This window comes from Petromyzon marinus, chromosome 58 (assembly GCF_048934315.1).
Source record: "Petromyzon marinus isolate PM22_M1 ecotype Great Lakes invasive population chromosome 58, UKy_Petmar_22M1.pri1.0, whole genome shotgun sequence".
In the NCBI taxonomy this organism is placed as follows: Eukaryota; Metazoa; Chordata; class Hyperoartia; order Petromyzontiformes; family Petromyzontidae; genus Petromyzon; species Petromyzon marinus.
In genome coordinates, this window is record NC_133724.1 from 5,381,902 (window position 1) to 5,402,352 (window position 20,451).

Sequence of the window (20,451 nt, forward strand, 5' to 3'; positions counted from 1 at the left end):
TCTTTCCCGGCCGCTCCTCTATCCTCCCGTATGCATAATCGCGCTCGTAAGTTGTCCGATAACATCTTAATAAATGTAGAGAGAGAGAGGACCGAGCAGAGCTCGGTGGAAATTGCTCATAGCGTCGGCAATCCCTCACCGCTGCCAGGCGCTTATGCCACGGGCGGAGCCAGGGGGTGGACAGGGTAGACAATTGTCACCCCCCGAAAAAAAATAAAAAAATGGAAAATCTGAAACATTCTGCGTGTAAGTGTTACGACACTCGGTCTGGCGGCCTCCGTGCAACTGCATCGTCAGAGCGTGTGTCGCCAACCGATGGCGTCTAGTTCAACAGCCTGACCTCTCCAAATCATTCTTGAAATAAAAAATTTGTTGAATGTCACCACGGGCTGAAAATCCCGACTCTGCCCCCCGGCTGATGCCAACCTTTCCACCTGTGAAACAAAACAAGAACAAAGAGCTTCACGGCTCACCGGACACCTCCTGCGGTCTTAATAAATTGATTCCGGTTCTGAGATCGTCTTCTATGGTTTACACGCTGCCGCTGCCGCTGCCGCCGCTACCCCTGCTGTGGATTAAAAGCGAAAGCCTTCAGCAAGATGCGCAGCAGCTGAGCGAGTCACGGGTTAAACAGCGGCGGAGTCTTCATTGTGATAATACCGGGTCAGATTATTTACAGCACGGCTCCGGAGGGAGCTCTAATCGGCTTAATTAGAGGCAATTAACTGAACTAAACTTTTAGTTTTTTTACGGGGTGAGGGCCTCACTGAGTTGCTACGTAGCTCAGAAGCGACCCGGCTATCAGAAATGATAGCTGAACGAATTGGACTTATCATCACGTGGACATTTATAGCAGCCAAATACTCAAAACGGGTGAGAGAGATTGTTAATGAATGGGCGAAATGGGTGGGTGAATGAGTTAGATGGTGAGTGAATGGGCGAGAGAGATTGTTAATTAATGGGCGAAATGAGGGGGTGAATGAGTGAGATGGTGAGTGAATGGGCGAGAGAGATTGTTAATTAATGGGCGAAATGAGTGGGTGAATGAGTGAGATGGTGAGTGAATGGGTGAGAGAGATTGTTAATTAATGGGCGAAATGAGTGGGTGAATGAGTGAGATGGTGAGTGAATGGGCGAGAGAGATTGTTAATGAATGGGCGAATGAGTGGGTGAATGAGTGAGTGCAAGTTAATTATGTGTAACCAGGATCATCACTCAAGAGTTGCCAGGGTAGAGTCTCATTGGCAAGAGTGAGTGAGTGAGTGGTCAGCGAGTGAGTGGGTAAATAAGCAAGTGGGTGAGTGAGTGAGTAAGGTGGTGAGTGAATAGGTGAGATAGAATGTGAGTGAGTGGTGAGCGAGCGAGTGGGTAAATAAGTGAGTGAGTGGGGTAGTAAGGTGGTGAGTGAATGGGTGAGAGAGATTGTGAGTGAACAGGTGAATTAGTGGGTGAGTGGTTGAGTGAGAGGTAGAGTGAATGGTTGAGCGAGATTGTGAGTGAGTGAGTGGTGAGCGAGTGAGTGGGTAAATAAGTAAGTGGGTGAGTGGGTGAGTGAGTAAGGTGGTGAGTGAATGGGTGAGCGAGATTGTGAGTGAGTGAGTGGTGAGCGAGTGAGTGCGTAAATAAGTGGGTGAGTGAGTGAGTAAAGTGGGTGAGTGAATGGGTGAGAGAGATTGTGAGTGAACAGGTGAACGAGTGGTTGAGTGGGTGAGTGAGTGAGTACGGTGCTGAGTGAATGGGTGAGAGAGATTGTGAGTTAGAGAGTGAGTGAGTGAGTGGTGAGCGAGTGAGTGCGCAAATAAGTGGGTGAGTGAGTGAGTAAAGTGGCTGAGTGAATGGGTGAGAGAGATTGTGAGTGAAAAGGTGAACGAGTGGTTGAGTGGGTGAGTGGGTGAGTGAGTGAGTACGGTGCTGAGTGAATGGGTGAGAGTCATTGTGAGTTAGAGAGTGAGTGGGGAGCGAGTGCGTGTGGTTGATAAGTCAGTGGGTGAGTGGGTGATAATTGCAAAATCAAAGGAGTTCAATGAGACGCTCAGAGCTTCGGAAGGGGGGGAGGAGCCTCGTCCTAGCAATGGATTGCTAAAGGTAGCGGCCACTCGTTTCGTTCACGATCTTTGCTTCACCGTTTGCTGCGGTGTTTGGCATGAGCCATGCGTTCGGGTGCAGTGCAGTGTGTGGTGTTTTTTTTGGTTGACGAGGCAGGTCGAGAGACCATGGGATGGAGGTCACGGGAGAATGTCAGAATGTGTTGCCCGGGGTTAGGAGGCGCGGAGAACGGGGATGAGGGTTAAAGTGGCGTCTCGTTCCGTGTCGGCCGGCTGGCTGGGTCCACTTAGGGCCGGCACGGCATGTGTTGCGCGTGGCTAGGAGATGTTGACTACCTCGCCTGGTATACAAGAAGTCGTGGGTTCAATGCCGACCATGACGCCTGCTGTATATTTGGAGTTTGCGTGTCTCTCTCTCATCATCATCACGGTGGCTAGGAGATGTTAACTACCTCGCCTGGTATACAGGAGGTCGTGGGTTCAATGCCGACCATGTCGCCCGCTGTATATTTGGAGTTTGAGTGTCTTTCCCCTCTCTCTCATCATCATCACGGTGGCTAGGAGATGTTAACAACCTCGCCTGGTATACAGGAGGTCGTGGGTTCAATGCCGACCCTGACGCCTGCTGCTGCTGCTGCTGTATATTTGGAGTTTGCGTGTCTCTCTCTCTCCCCGTGGTCGCGTGGATTTGTCTCCGGATCCCTCCAGGTTTTTCTCCTCCTACATTCAGAATCGACGTCACGCATTCTTACACCTGGTGAAATAAAATAAAATAAAAAAGCGTTTGCTTTTTTTATTCTTAGACTCAATATAATGCGATGCACATTTCAGCGACTTGCAGGCATATGGGGTCTTAACTTGGGCCCCCGCCTCCTCTATATATTTTTGTTTAAAGTCCTTTAACAGGTGCTCATTTAAGCACGGCAAATTATTTACGAGCCTCTGCAATGATCCCAGCGGAGCGTGCGCTCGTGAGCCCCCGTGCGTCGCCCTCTCAGCGGGAGTTTAAATAAGCGCCGCATACATTATTGACGAGCGTCACGCGAGGAATTCGAGCCGAGCTGGTGTTAGGCCAAGCAAAACTCTGTTGACACAGCGCAGGTGAGTGTGCTACGCGTGTCAGCGGCGAATATTGTTTGAACGCTTGCATTATTTGTGCATTGCGTGCCGCGCGTGTTTGTGCGCGCGCGCGCTGGATGAATGGGGAGCGGTGGCGCTACGGTTAGCGCGCGATGCGCTACGTACCCGGCCACCCGAGTTGGATTCCCGCCCACGGCCACCACCATCCAGTGACGGTTGTCTGAACGGGTCTTGGGCTTCCCCTGGGTCGACTCAGCCTCAAATGAGTACCTGGTGCGGTGTGTACAATCATCGTCACTGGGGAGACAAAGGCGGCCGGGCGTGGTGTTGGCCACCCGCCACCTCGCGTGCCGTGCCGGCCTTCAAAGGTGCCCGCTAACAGCACTTGCCACTACAGTCCGTTGAGGCTACGCGGGGGATCTTTGTCTTTATTGTCGAAAGTACTGTGTGTATGTATTTGTTAGATATCAGACACCACAGATACACAAAGACAAAGATCCCCCGTTTAGCCTCATCAAACTTTTGGGCCAAGTGCTGTAAGCGAGTCGCACCTGTGGCACGCGATGGGGTGGGTGGCCGGCACCACGCCCGGCCGCCTTTGTCTCCCCAGCGGCGATGATTGTACACGCCGCACCAGCTAGAGTTGTCATTTGAGGCCTAGTCAATCTAGCGGTTGGCCCAGCACCGTCACTGCTGGCTGGCCGTGAGCGTCAATCGAACTCGGGACATCTGCACACTTTCACACGCAGACATACGTATATATATTTACGACATTGTACTACTCACGTGGAAAGACAAATATACCCCGGGTAGGCTAAGCAAACGGCAGGGGAAAGTGCTGCTGCTGCTGCTGTTGCTATCGGTTCGTCGTATTTTGCGCTCCTGGCCACCTGAGTTCCGATCCCCGGGCCACGGCCATCATCAGTGGCGATTCATCTGAACCCGCACCGGCACTCCCCTAGGTCGACTCAGCCATAAATTAGTCATTACGGTACACTTGGGCGGGTTAAGGCCATGAGTTAAAACGCCGACGAACAGCGCGGCATTCAATAAAACATGAATCCGTCTTTTTTATTATTAATGTTTTCTCGCGTAGCTTGCTGAAGGTTATATCGATCCGCCAACGCTCTCCTCGTTTGGAAGACTGCCACAATCTCGGTTTGACCAGGAGAAGGCAGTACAGCAAGCGGGTGTGACAATCCGGGAATCCACGAAACTTTGATCCCGACGGAAAGGACACTCCGGAAGGTGCACGCAGCACACCGCGGAATTCCCTGGAAGTTCCTGCCCGGGGGTGGCATGGTTCTCTCTCTCTCTCTCTTGTTGTTGCTGCTGTTGTTGTTGTTGTTTCTGCAGGAACCATATTTTACTGGGTTTCCGTGGGAATCTGGCCACACGCTCCGGCTCATCTTTCTTCTTGACGGCGTGCGAGTTGGAAGAGCCCTTGGGCAGCGTTGGTGAGCTCGTCTAGCGAGGCACTCCGCGAGCGCGTTTGATGTTCCTGAATGCGGCCTCGCGCGCTCCCGTGCGCCAGTAGCCAGATCGCCTGGTTGTACCCTGCGAAGGGGAGAGACGTCCGCTGCCTGTCGCCGCAACGGTTCCCGATACGAGTGGAGTCCTCACGGCGTGCCGCTGCTAACGATGGCGTTCACCAGCAGGAGGTGGATGATACTCTTTGTTGTTTTGTTTTTTTTCTCGGTAAAGTCACGTAGGTAAAATGAAAAAAATAAAACAACTGAATTAAATCACGACGTGTCTGTGTCTGTGTGTCATCGACACAGATACTCTGCTGTGACTGTTCCACCTGAAGACGGAAGCTTGTGTTGCCTCCGAAACGTCGTGATTTAATTTAGTTGTTTATTTTATTTTACTTTTTACCCACGTGACTTTACCGGAAGAAAAAAAACCGAAAGAGTTATGAATCATTGCAGTCACGAAAGCTTCCAATCTAGAGGTGGATGATCCCGAAGGCGTGCTTGACGATCAGCTTCTTGCCGTTGTTGCGTCCGTGCATCATCATCATGGAGTTGGCGAGGCGCTCCACGATGCGGCGCTGTGCCTTGCGGGACCGCTTAGCGGCGTGGTCGGCCAGAGCTGTGGGGCAAGGACTCTGCATGCTTCTCCACGGCTACGTAGTCCTGCAGGGAGATGTCGCTGATCTGCACATCCTCCGTGCTCCAGCGTCCAAACAGTTTAATTGCCGGGGTCTCGGCCGCCACAGGAGCCACCTCAAGCTCTGCTATTCTGCACGTCGCCTCGTCTTGAGAGAGGGACTCTCTCTCTCCATCTCTCTCTCTTTTTTTCTTTTTTTCTACTTTCCCCTTCCCTCTCTCTCTACCCCCCTCTCTGCCTCTCCTCTCTCTCTACCCCCTCTCTTCCTACTCCATTTGGCTCTCGCTCTTTTTTCTTTATAACTACGACAAGTGCTGCATCTGCACGCAGCCCTTCCCACAGTCAAACGGCCTCCGACGGGTAGCTTAGATCTGCATGCAGAGCTCTCTACCGTCATCTGCCACCGAGCACACGGCCTCCTCCAGTGCCCACTGCTCCTTGAAGGCCGGCACGGCGTGGGTCAGCCGCGCGTGGCGGAACTCCAGCCACACCCTGGCTCCGACCAGAGCGTGGAAGATGCCCAGGCTGCTGGCCGGACGTTGCCCCTCCAGGGCCACCTTCCTCGCCCTGTATATGGCGAGCTTGGCGTAGCCAAAGAGCACGTTGACCAGCCCCTGAAGATGTTGGGGTCCGTCGCCCTTCGGGTATCCAAAGATGAGGACCGTCGGGGAGAAGTGGAGGCTGAACCTTAGAAGGATGTTTCTCAGGACCTTGGAACAGCGAGTCCAGGCTCTTGCACTCCACGTATTGGTGCGCCACCGTCTCCACTTTACCGCAGAACCGGCACTCCGGGGACGTGTCGGTGTCTCTCTCTCTCTCCATCTCTCTCTCTCTCCATCTCTCTCTCTCTCCATCTCTCTCTCCATCTCTCTCTCCATCGCTCTCCATCTCTCTCAATAGTCTCTCCATTTCTCTCTCTCTCCATCTCTCTCTCTCTCCATCTCTCTCCATCTCTCTCCATCTCTCTCTCTCCATCTCTCTCCATCTCTGGCTCTCCATCTGTCTCCATCTGTCTCCATCTCTCTCTATTTCTCTCTATTTCTCTCCATCTCTCTCCATCTCTCTCCATCTCTCTCCATCTCTCTCCATCTATCTCTCTCCATCTCTCTCTCCATCTCTCTCTCCAACTCTCTCTCCATCTCTCTCTCCAACTCTCTCCATCTCTCTCTCTCCATCTCTCTACAGGTACGAGTGAGAAGCCACGTCTACCCGCCAGAGACTCAACGTCCCGTGAGCACTTTTGTTTGAGCGCGGAGCGAACCCAGCAGCGACGATGGGACGGGGTCGTCTGCTAAATAAATAAATACAATGAAAGATTCCCTCCGCCGGCGTTCGAAGGGAAACGTGAAACCTGCTTCGGGGCAAGAAATTAGCCACAGGCCGTCCGCGATCTCGCTTGGAGATGGGGGGGGGGGGGGCAGGATGGAGGGAGGGGGATAGGGAATGACACATCGTGCCGATCCGTTTACTAGGTAAGCACCACCGGTGTGTTTGAGAGTAAACAACAACAAAAACCACAACGTCAACAATTCGAGGAACGGTGACGTTTCGCCGGCAATTACAACAGCAGCAGCAGCAGCAACCAGCTTTGTTATCGGGCGACAGAAAGAATCGTGGATACATTCTCCTGCCGTTCCCGTCTTAAATAGACGGAGGGGGTAAATGTGATGATGGGGGATTTTTGATAATATGATCGTTGCATTGCTCTGAGTGTTCCCAACCCCACCACCCACCCGCTCGTATGAATGGACAGCTTTTAATGGATTTCCTCCGGACCCTGCGATGTCCTCCAACAGCGAAGGAACAGCAACTCTAATAGCTCATTCGTCGATAACGCCCGCTCGCTCCGCGTGCGCGTGTGTCCTTGCAAAGAAAAAAAAAAGGAATAATATATAACGGTCGACGTTTCGGCCAATAGCCCTGAATAGAGAGGCCAGAGGGGTAGAGTCTACCTCTTCGGGTCCGCTGGGCGAAGGACCATGGCCCGAAACGTCATCTCATATGTTTTTTTGTTTGTGATTTAAAAGGCTACACAGTGTTGTTGACACGGAACGCGTTAAGTTATTGTTGTTCAATTTTTGATTTAAAGCTTTCGTGACTGCAGTAATTCATATTCTTAGCGCTTTCGGTAAAGTCACGTTCAGTTATTGCTATACTTGTTGACGATCGTGCGCCACCGCCAACGCAGGTGCAGCAGCAGCAGCAGCATCAGCATCACCACCGAGATAACTTATTTACCAACCTGAAGGTTTCGTCCGCTGAGCGTGAAAGTAAAACAAAAACCTGAACGGGGGAAAAATTCGTGTGGATTCCATTCTCCCCCCGTAACTCAGCTGTCCTGCGTGCGCTTTACAGCTTGAGGGGTGGGTTTGTTTGTTTGTTTGTTTTGCCGCTTCGTACGTTTGGAGGTTAGGGGCGGAAATCCTTCGATGAGTGTTGCGCGGATTTTACTCTGGGCTGAGTCCCCCCCCCCCCCCAAAAAAAAAACCCCAGGAAATTAGCAGTCGTGAATGTGTACCTTGAGGACCCGAAGCAGGAACATCGCAAAGGGAGATGGAGGAGGGGGGGGGGGGGTGAGGAACGTAGCGAAGGCTGCGATAGCTGTGCCACGTCTCTGAGAATGGATCAGAACCCGCGTGCCTGAAAGTGCCCTGAGATGGACAGAATCAGGCCCATCATTAAACAGAATCTAGTTTGTGTCGCTTTCGTGGCTGCAGGAAGCCACCTAGGTAGAAGATAAATAAAAACGACGTTTCGATTGCAACGCGAGCGATCATCATCAGGTGGGCAAACCACAGCAATCATTTTGTTCGTGTTTTTCAATCGAAACGTCGTGATTTCTTTTTTTCTTTTATTGTATACCTACGTGACTTTACCGAAAGAACCGAAGAGTATTAATCGGAATATTTTTAATTATCCTGGAGGAATCCGATGAGCTAGGAAGCCCCTTCCCAGAGATGTCCAGAAAGTTCACGGATGTCCAAACTGTGAGTCCGCCGGGCATCACCGCCTCCACCCGACGCAGACAATCAGTAAGGGTTTGTCATGGAGACACATCGTGCCGATCCGTTTACAAGGTCAGCACCACCGGTATGTTTGAGTGTATGCAACAACAACAACAACAACAAAAAAAACCCACAACGTCAACAATTCGAGTAACGGTGACGTTTCGCCGGCAATTACAACAGCAGCAGCAGCAGCAACCATCATTGTCATCGGGCGATAAGCCAGAATCGTGGAGACATCCTCCTGCCGTTGCCGTCTTAAATATATACGGAGGGCGAAACAAAGAAATCAAAGAAGAAAATCAGAGGAGGCTCCCACCCCCCCACACAAAACAAAAACCACGTGGCAAAAGAACCGTCACCGAAGAGGTTTGATCAGACGAAGCTCTGGCGCGGAGAGGCACAGCGCGCAGCCAAGGACAGAGAGCGATGGAGAGAGAGAGAGAGAGATCTCACTTCGACGCGTAGCAGGCTTTCGCGAAGAGTATTATTCATAATAAGGGTGTTTGGGTTAGGTCGCGTTCTTTATAAATGTGTCGAAACCCTCCGCCACCCGACACGGCCAATCAGTAAAACAAAACAAAAATGCGTCACGTTGACAAATGAAACAAAGAAGTTCATTACTTTAGCGCGATTTTTTTGCCAGAATATTCTGGACGTCACAAAGCTCTGCCCCCCTCCCCCCCCCCAAAAAAAAATAAAACATGCTTCAAATTGCTTTAAACTATTGTTGTCATCGTAGTGCGTATTTAATGTGGCGCTGCACTCTGATGTTGTAGGAGAAAACATTTATTTAAAAAGTCTATTCAATTAAGTAGAACGTGTTGTCTATATTTATTTATAAAGTTGCGCATTTTGACGTAACGTCACATTTCTCAACCCCCCCCACCCACACCCCATCGTCACACATCGTCACAAATGTCTGACCCCCCCCCCACCCCCTAGGTGCGTGACGTCATTTATGGACGGCCCAGAACGCCAACGCAGACTTTAAAACTCTGCATGCTTCCCATTCGGATCATCGCGACACGGAGCTGCCCTGACCCCACGTGACACACGGACACACTTAGAGCAGACTCATTCATGGTCGGCAGGTGCAAATCTCGCGATGCGATATTATCATTCGCGATCATCGCGATGTAACTTCACCATTAGCCCCGTATATTAATACACACACAGTGTTTGTTTCTGTCGTATGGTGTGATCACAGTATTGTACTGAATTACGCGTGTGCATATGTGTGTTTTTTCCGGGTTTGCTGTAATTACACTTTCAAATAGAGCTCTTATTTAAACACATTCTCCTGCGGAGGGAGCTGGTAGTATGAACGTTGGGTTGCTCGGTCAATGGCCAGGGTCAACGGCGGCACCACCACGTGGTGTATTCCGCACAATATGCCCGACTGTGAGGGCGGGCACAAGCCGGCGTGAGTAGGTTAAACGTTGAGTTTTATAAGGGCACCACGGGGTGACCAGCCCCTCCCCAACAAGCCCCACTCCTCCCACCCCCCAACCAGCCCCTCCCCACCCAGCCCCTCCACACCCTACCCACCCAGCCCCTCCCCACCCTCCACTCCCCAAACAGTCCCTCCCTCCCCACCCAGCCCCTCACCACCCTCCCCTTTCCACCCAGCCCCACCCCTCCCATTGTTAGATGCACGACGGACGGACGGACACAATAATCCCCTGTGGGCTGGTGTAACCAGGAGGTTCCTATCAGTAACAAAGCGATTCACACCAGGTAGGTTTGATTCGTTTGTTGTCCTTCCCCCACCTGGCTACGTCCGGAGTGAAAAGAAGTTCAACATACGCACACTAAAGGGAGACCTCGACTTACCAATGAGATAGGTTCCAGACATCTGTTCGTAAGTCGATTTGTTTGCGAGTCCAACTTTACTCCTGTAGATTCAAACCATGTTTCACGGCGTGTACACTCAACACGGGGATGGCTTTACATGTGTATAATCTCCTGCTAATGTAGATGCCACTTGTTCTTCACGTTCTGTAGATATAGATGACACTGGTTTTTCACGTTCTGCAGATGTAGATGCCACTGGTTATTCATATTCTACCGATGTAGATGCCACTGGTTCTTCACGTTCTGCAGATGTAGATGACACTGGTTCTTCACGTGCTGCAGATGTAGATGACACTGGTTCTTCACGTTCTGCAGATGTAGATGCCACTGGTTTTTCACGTTCTGCAGATGTAGATGCCACTGGTTTTTCACGTTCTGCAGATGTAGATGACACTGGTTCTTCACGTGCTGCAGATGTAGATGACACTGGTTCTTCACGTTCTGCAGATGTAGATGCCACTGGTTTTTCACGTTCTGCAGATGTAGATGCCACTGGTTCTTCACGTGCTGCAGATGTAGATGGCACTGGTTCTTCATGTTCTACAGATGTAGATGACACTGGTTTTTCACGCTCTGCAGATGTAGATGCCACCGGTTCTTCACGTTCTGCAAATGTCGATGCCACTGGTTCAACATGTTCTACAGATATAGATGCCACTGGTTCTTCACGTTCTGCGGATGTAGATGCCACTGGTTCTTCAATTTCTACAGATGTAGATGCCACTGGTTCTTCACGTTCTGCAGATGTAGATGGCACTCGTTCTTCACGTTCTGCAGATGTAGATGCAACTGGTTCTTCACGTTCTCCAGATGTAGATGACGCTGGTTCTTCACGTTCTACAGATGTGGATGACACTGGTTTTTCACGTTCTGTAGATGTAGATGCCACCGGTTCTTCACGTTCTGCAGATGTAAATGCCACTGGTTCTTCATGTTCTATAGATATAGATGCCACTGGTTCTTCATGCTCTACAGATGTAGATGCCACTGGTTCTTCAAGTTCTGCAGATGTAGATGCCACTGGTTCTTAATGTTCTACATTTGTAGATGCCACTGGTTCTTAATGTTCTACAGATGTAGATGCCACTGGTTCTTTAAGTTCTGCAGATGTAGATGCCACTGGTTCTCAATGTTCTACAGATGTAGATGCCACTGGTTCTTCATGTTCTGCAGATGTAGATGCCACTGGTTCTTCAAGTTCTGCAGATGTTGATGCCACTGGTTCTTAATGTTCTACAGATGTAGATGGCACTGGTTCTTCATGTTCTGCAGATGTAGATACCACTGGTTCTTCATGTTCTACAGATCTAGATGCCACTGGTCCTTCACGTTTTACAGATGTAGATGCCACTGGTTCTTCAAGTTCTACAGATGTAGAGGCCACTGGTTCTTCATGTTCTGCAGATGTAGAGGACACTGGTTTTTCACGTTCTGCAGATGTAGATGCCACTGGTTCTTCATGTTCTACAGATGTAGATGCCACTGGTTCTTCACGGTCTGTAGATGTAGATGCCACTGGTTCTTCAAGTTCTACATATGTAAATGCCACTCGTTCTTCACCTTCTGCAGATGTAGATGACACTCGTTCTTCATGTTCTCCAGATGTAGATGCAAAAGATTTTTCACGTTCTGTAGATGTAGATGGCACTGGTTCCTCACGTTCTGTAGATGTAGATGCCACTGGTTCTTCAAGTTCTACAGATGTTCATGCCACTCGTTCTTCACGTTCTGCAGATGTGTATGCCACTGGTTCTTCACGTTCTGCAGATGTAGATGCCACTGGTTCTTCATGCTCTACAGATATAGATGCCACTGGTTCTTAATGTTCGGCACATGTAGATGCCACTTGTTCTTCAAGTTATGCAGATGTAGATGCCACTGGTTCTTCATGTTCTTCAGATGTAGATGCCACTGGTTCTTCAAGTTCTGCAGATGTAGATGCCACTGGTTCTTAATGTTCTACAGATGTAGATGCCACTGGTTCTTCCTGTTCTGCAGATGTAGATGCCACTGGTTCTTCATGCTCTACAAATGTAGATGCCACTGGTTCTTCAAGTTCTGCAGATATTGATGCCACTGGTTATTAATGTTCTACAGATTTAGATGTCACTGGTTCTTCACGTTCTGCAGATGTAGATGTCACTCATTTTTCACGTTCTGTAGATGTCACTGGTTCTTCACGTTCTGCAGATGTAGATGCCACTGGTTCTTCACGTTCTGCAGATGTAGATGCCATCACCGCCGTCTGTTTGCGCGGAGGTTGAACTTACGCCTCTCGGTCCAAACGTGCAATCGGACGTAGGGACGGGTGTGTTCTTATCTCTCAAAATGCGTAAGTCGAATGTTCGTGAGTAGAGGAGTCCCCTGTACATCATAATCCTCCAGAACAGTTAATATTCTGCGCTGCAATTCACATGGCTCATCGAACACCCGCTACTGCTGCTACTGCTGCTCACTGCACATGGTTCTCATCTTATCTTGTGTGGATTTATATTTCAATTACAAATTGTACATGGGATGATAGTGGTTGAGAGTAGTGAGGTTATTATTATTAAAAGTGGCAGTGACCGTTGAAAGAAGAGGCAATGATTACGGAGTGGTTGGGGTAGTGACAGTGATAGGGGTAGTGATAGTTGTAGGGTTAGTGATAGTGGTAGGGGTAGTGATAGTGGTAGGGGGTAGTGATAGTTGTAGGGTTAGTGATAGTGGTAGGGGTAGTGATAGTGTTAGGGGTAGTGATAGTGGTAGGGGGAGTGATAGTCGTAGGGGTAGTGATATTGGTAGGGGTAGTGATAGTGGTAGGGGTAGTGATAGTGGTAGGGGTGGTGATAGGGGTAGGGGCAGTGATAGTGGTAGGGGCAGTGATAGTGGTAGGGGTAGTGATAGTGGTAGGGGTAGTGATAGTGGTAGGGGTAGTGATAGTGGTAGGGGTAGTGATAGTGTTAGGGGTAGTGATAGTGGTAGGGGTAGTGATAGTGGTGGAGTTAGTAATAGTGGTAGGGGTGGTGACAGGCGTTGAGAATAGCAGCAGGATAGTCGAGCGGAGATGAGATGGGTTTTAAGGGAGGATCGGAAGCAAGTTGGCCAATATCGTTAAAGTTAAATTCGTCTAAGTAGCCATGCAATGGTGGCAATTACGGGGGAGCAGTGGTGCAGCGGTTAGCACAGTGCGCTACGAACTCAGCGACCTGAGTTTGATGACCCGGCCACGGCTCACAAATCAGTGGCGAGTGACAGCTGAACCGGTCCAGGCTTATCGCTGCCACCCACTGCACTGACCGGCGTGGTGAGGTATGGTCAAACAATCCTCATGACCGGCGTGGGGGGTCGGAGGGGGGGGAAGTGAGGTGAGGGGGGGGGTGGATGCCGTTCATCCAACAGTCGATTGACAGAGAGCCCACTAGCTACACTCTGAAGTAGGGCCATTGCCCGAAACGTCGTCATCCTTACTACAGTGTACATACATTAATTTCTTTTTCTCATATTCGACAAGGCAATCATTTGTCATCCCACCATCTGGCGACCAATGTGTACCCCCGCCGCACGACGGCACGTGCTCACGACGGCACGTGCTCACGACGGCACGTGCTCACGACGGCACGTGCTCACGACGGCACGTGCTCACGAGGGGCACGTGCTCACGACGGCACGTGCTCACGAGGGGCACGTGCTCACGAGGGCACGTGCTCACGAGGGCACGTGCTCACGAGGGCACGTGCTCACGAGGGCACGTGCTCACGAGGGCACGTGCTCACGAGGGCACGTGCTCACGAGGGCACGTGCTCACGAGGGCACGTGCTCACGAGGGCACGTGCGCACGTGCAAGAAGGCCGTGCGGCCCACGGGATGTGTCTACCCGGGTCTCAGAGCACGCGGCAGGGGGTGGTGAGGTTCCGTGTAATGCCGCGTGAACGCGGATTCACGTAAGTTGGGGATGTTCGCATATACGAGTGTAATATATACATTGTATATGTACACTAATATATGCTACTATATCTTACTATATACGACTATACACTACTATATACTAATATGTTACTACTATATACTATTATACACTACTATATACTATATAATACTATTTACTACTATGTTACTGTTATATACTACTATACCCTACTATATAAAATTTCAAAGCAGTATTTTTCACGATGTCAACATGTTACAATTACACGAAAAGTTGCAAACGGTTTAATGAGTTCTTCTTTGGTTCTTTCGGTAAAGTCACGTAGAATGAGAATAAAATAATAAATTGATAAAATAAAATAGCACAATAAAATTCTCACGACGTTTCGGCCACAACACAAGCGGCCTTCATCAGGTGAAGGGACGAGACTGTCTGGAGGACAGCGCTGGAGTGAAAAAGCCACGCTCAGATCGCGACCTTTAAGCTGTGTGAGACGAAACAAAGTGCCTTGACAAAGGAATTAGCATAGAATTTAGCATTGAAATAGCTGAGTGATTAGCTTGTGACTGGTTATTACGTTTAACTAACCATTTTATAACTAATCTATGTGCCCTCTATCTGCTGTACGGACAACATCGAGACGATAGTTGAATTCGTCCCAAACGCCTCTCAAAGTGTCTTCATCCACTGAAATCACCGCTGCCGTGATTCTGTTTTTGAGGTCATCCAGATTAGTCGCTAATGGTAGCACAAAAACACCACGGGTCTTTGACGTATCCCCACAAGCTAAAGTCGCAGGGTGTGATGATGTCTAGGGGGGATCTTGGGGGCCAAGAGTGTAGCGGCCAAGTGTAGGGGTCCCGTGCCACCTGTCCAACGTTGAGGCAGCGTTGTCTTGCGAACGACTGAGGCTAGGGGCTGTTTGTGCGCTGGGAGAGGCATCTCGCGGTAATCATTTGAAACTCTGTGCCCCGCCCTCTCTATGCCCCGCCCTCTCTATGCCCCGCCCTCTCAAGTGGTAAGAGTTTCATTCATGGACGGTTCGTGGTTGCAGGGATATAGCGATTTCAAATCTGGTCCATCTCTTTAAAACACCCTGTATTACTTTACACTACTACATACTACTACGCTACAATTATACTACTATATACACAATATACAACGACACGAGTGTAATATATGACATGTAATAGTGGATATAACACGTGTATAAATGTACATACATCTTTAAGAAATGACAGTCTCTTTATCGTAAATGTTTCACTAATCATCGGAAGCATCCGGGTCAGAGAGAACACTCGATTATTAATAACCCTAGCTATTATTAACACTTGAGTAGAACACTAGATATGCTTTTGGGCTCGTTTATTGCACTTGGCGATACGGTTACACGCCCTGAAATCCACGTGCGCGTGATGTCGGGGCGGTGACTTGACTCGGCTTCCCGCTCCGTGCGTGTAGCGAAAGGACGAGTCACAAAGTGTAAGGATGAATTGGAGTCGGTCGCGTATGAGTGGGGTCAGCGTACTCTGAGACCTTACTGCACATGCAGTCATTGACTTACAAACGCCCGTACTTACGAACACCCGTATCTACGAACACCCGACTTATGAACACCGATACCTACGAACGCCCGACTTACGAACGCCAGACTTACGAACGCCCGTACCTACGAACGCCTGACTTAGGTACACCTGTAATTAAGAACACCCATAGTTACGAAAACCCTGGCTTACGAACACCCTAATTACGAATGCCCATATGTACAAACGCCCGACTTACAAACGCCTGTACTTAAAAACACCTGACTTACCAACGCTCATACTTACGAATGCCTGACTTACAAACACCCATACTTACGAATACCCGACTTACGACTGCCAATACTTACAAACCCCCGAGTTACAAACGCCCGAATTACGAACACCCGTACCATTAAATATAACAGCAGCGGCAGGAGTGTCCCATCGCATGCTGTGTGTGCAACAATGACCCACAATGTCCCGGGTGTATTATTTACGTGTGTATGTTGAACTTCTTTGTACGTAGCCGACCGTGCTAATCGGAGGTGCGGGGGAAATGACAACAAACTAAACACAAAAGGCGTTCTAAAGAAACGAGTTTTCAATCAAGATGATTTAAGAGTGCATAGCTCCAGTGGCGTCCTAATATCGGAAGGGAAGAGCGTTCCAGACGGCTGCAGAAGCGCGTCTGAAAGCGCCGCGCGATGCGTTGACCATCGTCTTTGTTCGATGGCTGAGCCAAAAGCGGCCGCTGCCGCTGCGAGGATGATGATGATGTTGATGTCGGGGCGCAACAGATACTGTAGGTGAATGCTGCCTATTGTGTGATTATTTACGCAGGGGTGAGGTTACAACGTGACGTGAAAGTCAACGCAGAAGGCAGCGGGCCAGTGACGAATGTGGCAGTGGCGATGCTGATCAAGTCACCCTCGTGTCGAACAGGGGCAGCTGCCACTGGGGGTGTCCTAGGCTGGACCACGCAGCGGCAATCATCGCCCCGTACTGGCCGACTAATGGCAAGGTGCTGAGGCAACCTTGCGTAGCACAGGGAGAGCTGCAACTGGGGGTGCCCCTGTCAAATGTGTTGAGATGATGATGGAAGTCGCTCCATAAACAGGAAATGTTAACTACCTCGCCTGGTATACAGGAGGTCGTGGGTTCGATCCCGACCCTGACGCCTGCTGCTGCTGTATATTTGGAGTTTGCGTGTCTCTCTCTCTCTCATCATCATCACGATGGCTAGGAGATGTTGACTACCTTGCCTGGTCTACAGGCGGTCGTGGGTTCGATCCCGACCCTGGCGCCTGCTGCTGTATATTTGGAGTTTGCAGTGCCTCTCTCCCCATGGTCGCGTGGATTTTTCTCCGGTTATGTCCCCCTCCGAATTCAGAATCAACGTCGCGCGTTTAGAGAGTCATTTGGCTGCTGCTATCCGTTTCCGCACGATGAACATGACGCGCTACGTCCATTGAGCTGTCATTTGCGATGGCCAGGTCGCTCCTGAGTACGATCCATACAGCTCAGCGGTGGGCTCTCACCTGGTCAAATGAAGAGCCTTCGTTTCTTTTGCATCAACGTAGGCGCGATTCTGCAGCTCAGACTCACGCCCCGTGAGCTTCACCTGGTCGCGAACTCGGCCAGACTTGAACCCAAGACATCGATCGATCGATCAGCGATCATCGACCGATCGATGATCGATGATCGATTGGCGCATGCGATGCACAAGCAGATACACAAAGTAAATGAAGGCCGCTTCCGTGTGACGATCGCGCTGGGCGGTGAGGGGTGAACGACAAAGACAAAGATCCCCCGTGTAGCCTGTAACAGACTGTAGGGGCAAGTGCTGTTAGCGAGTAGCACCTGTGAAGGCCGGCACGGCATCACGAGGGGGTGGGTGGCCAACACACCGCCCGACCGCCTTTGTCTCCCCCAGTGGTGATGTTTTTTTACGCACCGCACCAGGTACTCATTTGAGACAGAGTCGAACTAGGGGAGGCCCGGGACCCGGTTCAGATAATCGTCACCAGTGTTGGCCGCGAGCGGGAATCGAACACAGGTCGCCAGGGTTGTAGCGCAGCGTAGCGCTAACTGCTACACTAACTACACACACACACAGACACACACATACACGCACACAGACACACACAGACACACACAGACACACACACAGACACACACACATACACACAGAAACAATCAATCCAGGCCTCAATGTCACCCAGTGGGGCGAGAAACCCCAGCCACAAGTATGGATCATTGTTACGGTGACGAAACCCCCGAAGCAAGTCCCATTAAAATAAGTGTCACCTACTGAACAGATATATGTATGTTTGAACATGTGTATGTTTAATATATATATTACTGTTAAGGCCACACGCGCACACACACACACACGCGCACACACACAGACGCGGTGTACTTATTGATACAGAACGTCTTCTTGATTCTTTCGATAAAGTCACGTAATAAAATAATACGAATAAAACATAAGAAAATACAATTCTCACGACGTTTCGGCCACAACACAAGCAGCCGTCCTCAGGTGAAGAAACAGAGCTGTCGAAACGTCGCGAGAATTTTATTTTATTACGTTTGATTTTTATAATTTTTTTGTTTCCCTTCTTCGTGGTGACTTTACCGAAAGAACCAAGAAGATGAATCCCTGCAGTCACGAAAGCTTTAAATCGAAAGATATTAAACGTGTTGAGTTGTTGTTGTTGTTTGTGTACCACTGCCAACGTAGCAGCAACAGCTATCACCAGATAAATACTTTGTTTAAAACGTCGAAACTCGGCTCCTCTTTATTATTCGTGGTTCTTTCGGTAAAGTTACGTAGACATAAAATAAAAAGCAAAAATAAAATAAAATAATAAAAAATAATTTTCATTTTAATAATGAAATTAGAATGTATTTTTATAAAAAAAATTTATTTGTATTTTTTAAAATATTATTTTCTATCTACGTGACGTTACCGAAAGAACCAAGAATATGAATTCCTGTAGTCACGAAAGTTTTTAGTCGAAAAATTTGTCTTTATTAGTTCGGGGGGCAGAAGAGGGGGGGGGGTGGATGGAGTCATATCGCCGTGGCTCTAACTGAACTGTGTGTCGCGTACCCCTCCTCCACCCGGCATGGACAATATTCACGACGTCGCCGCGTTATGAACAAAAGTAGCCGACTTAATCCGGCAAGCACCGCCGCTAGTGTCGGTAAACTAAAACTGCCGCTCGTTTTATTCGTACCCAGGTCAGGGGGGGGGGGGTCACCCAGCTGAGCTCTGTAGTAGTGTAGTAGATACTTGTTTGACAAAAAGCGATCTGGCCCATCTGCAACGGCCGCTCTTCAACGGGAGCGGCGGCTTATCGCATGGGGCATTTTCTCGCAGCTCAAATAACTCTCTGAACGCGTGGATGATGATTCTAAATGTGTGTGTGTGGGTGGGGAGACAGGAGGAGCCCGGAGGGGGGGAAAAATATAAGCGACCACGCGGGGAGAGAGAGAGAGAGACGCAAACTCAGAAATATACAGCGGGCGTCAGGGTCGGGATCGAGCCCTAGAACTCCTGTACACCAGGCGAGGTAGTTAACATCTCCTAGCCACCGTGGTGATGATGATGAGAGAGAGAGAGACACGCAAATTCCAAATATACAGCAGCAGCCGTCTGGGTCGGGAGCGAACCCACGACCTCCTGTACACCAGGCGAGGTAGTTAACATCTCCTAGCCACCATGGTTGTCGGATGATGATGACGATATTGACAAATCTGCTTTGACTTTTACTATCACTGCTTTGGCTGCTGCTGCTGATGATAATGATGACGATCCGCCCAACACATTGAACGAACGGTTGTTAGGACGCGTCTACCAACTTGCCTGATGATGTACATGAGGCTGCTGCTGCTCCTGATTGTGACTACCAGCGAAACGTCGGACCGCCAAGGCAGTCGCATGAACGTGCCGTGCGGGGTATCGCGCCCCGATGTCACCGGCGTGGTGCCGATGGAGCGATGACAAAAAGTGGAACTTCCCGTTCGGCTCGAGCGTCGGGTGGCGGAGGGGAGTACGACAAAAAGATCAAAGACAAAGATCCCCCGTGTAGCCTGTAACAGACTGTAGGGGCAAGTGCTGTTAGCGAGCACCTATGAAGGCCGGTAACGGTACACGAGGGGGTGGGTGGCCAGCACCACGCCCGACCGCCTTTGTCTCCCTAGTGGCGATGTTTACACACCGCACCAGGTACTCATTTGAGGCTGAGTCGACCTAGGGGAGGCCCAGGACCGGTTCAGATAATCATCACTGAGCGGGAATCGAACCCGGGTCGCCAGGTTCATAGCGCAGCGTAACGTAGCGCTAACCGGAGTACGACACACACACACGCAATCCCCCTCCATCCCTTCCCCAACCAAAAAATAAGAAAATAAATACGAATGAGAATATCTGTCTGTCTCAAGAGAGAGACAGGGACACTGAGAGAGAGAGAGTCTACAAGTGTTCGATCACGAGAGAGAAATACAGACACGGAGACAGAGACACACAGAGACACACATAGACACAGAGAGACACACATTGAGAGAGAGACAAACACAGAGACAGACAGAGAGACAGCGACACACAGAGACACAGAGAGAGACACAGAGAGAGAAAGACAAACACAGAGACAGACAGAGAGACAGAGACACACAGAGATACAGAGAGAGACACACAGAGACACAGAGAGAGACACAGAGAGAGAAAGACAAACACAGAGACAGACAGAGAGACAGCGACACACAGAGACACAGAGAGAGACACAGAGAGAGAAAGACAAACACAGAGACAGACAGAGAGACAGAGACACACAGAGATACAGAGAGAGACACAGAGAGACACAGAGAGACCGACAGAGAGAGACACACAGACACAGAGAGAGACAGAGAGAGATACA

The 20,451-nt window shown here is 49.9% G+C and overlaps 1 protein-coding gene across 5 annotated transcripts in view; it reads right to left on the reverse strand.

The window, feature by feature from the left end:
• Positions 1-20,451, reverse strand: part of LOC116955106 (uncharacterized) — a 178,399-nt gene that overhangs the window by 150,837 nt on the left and 7,111 nt on the right. The gene's annotated exons all lie outside the window — the stretch shown is intronic.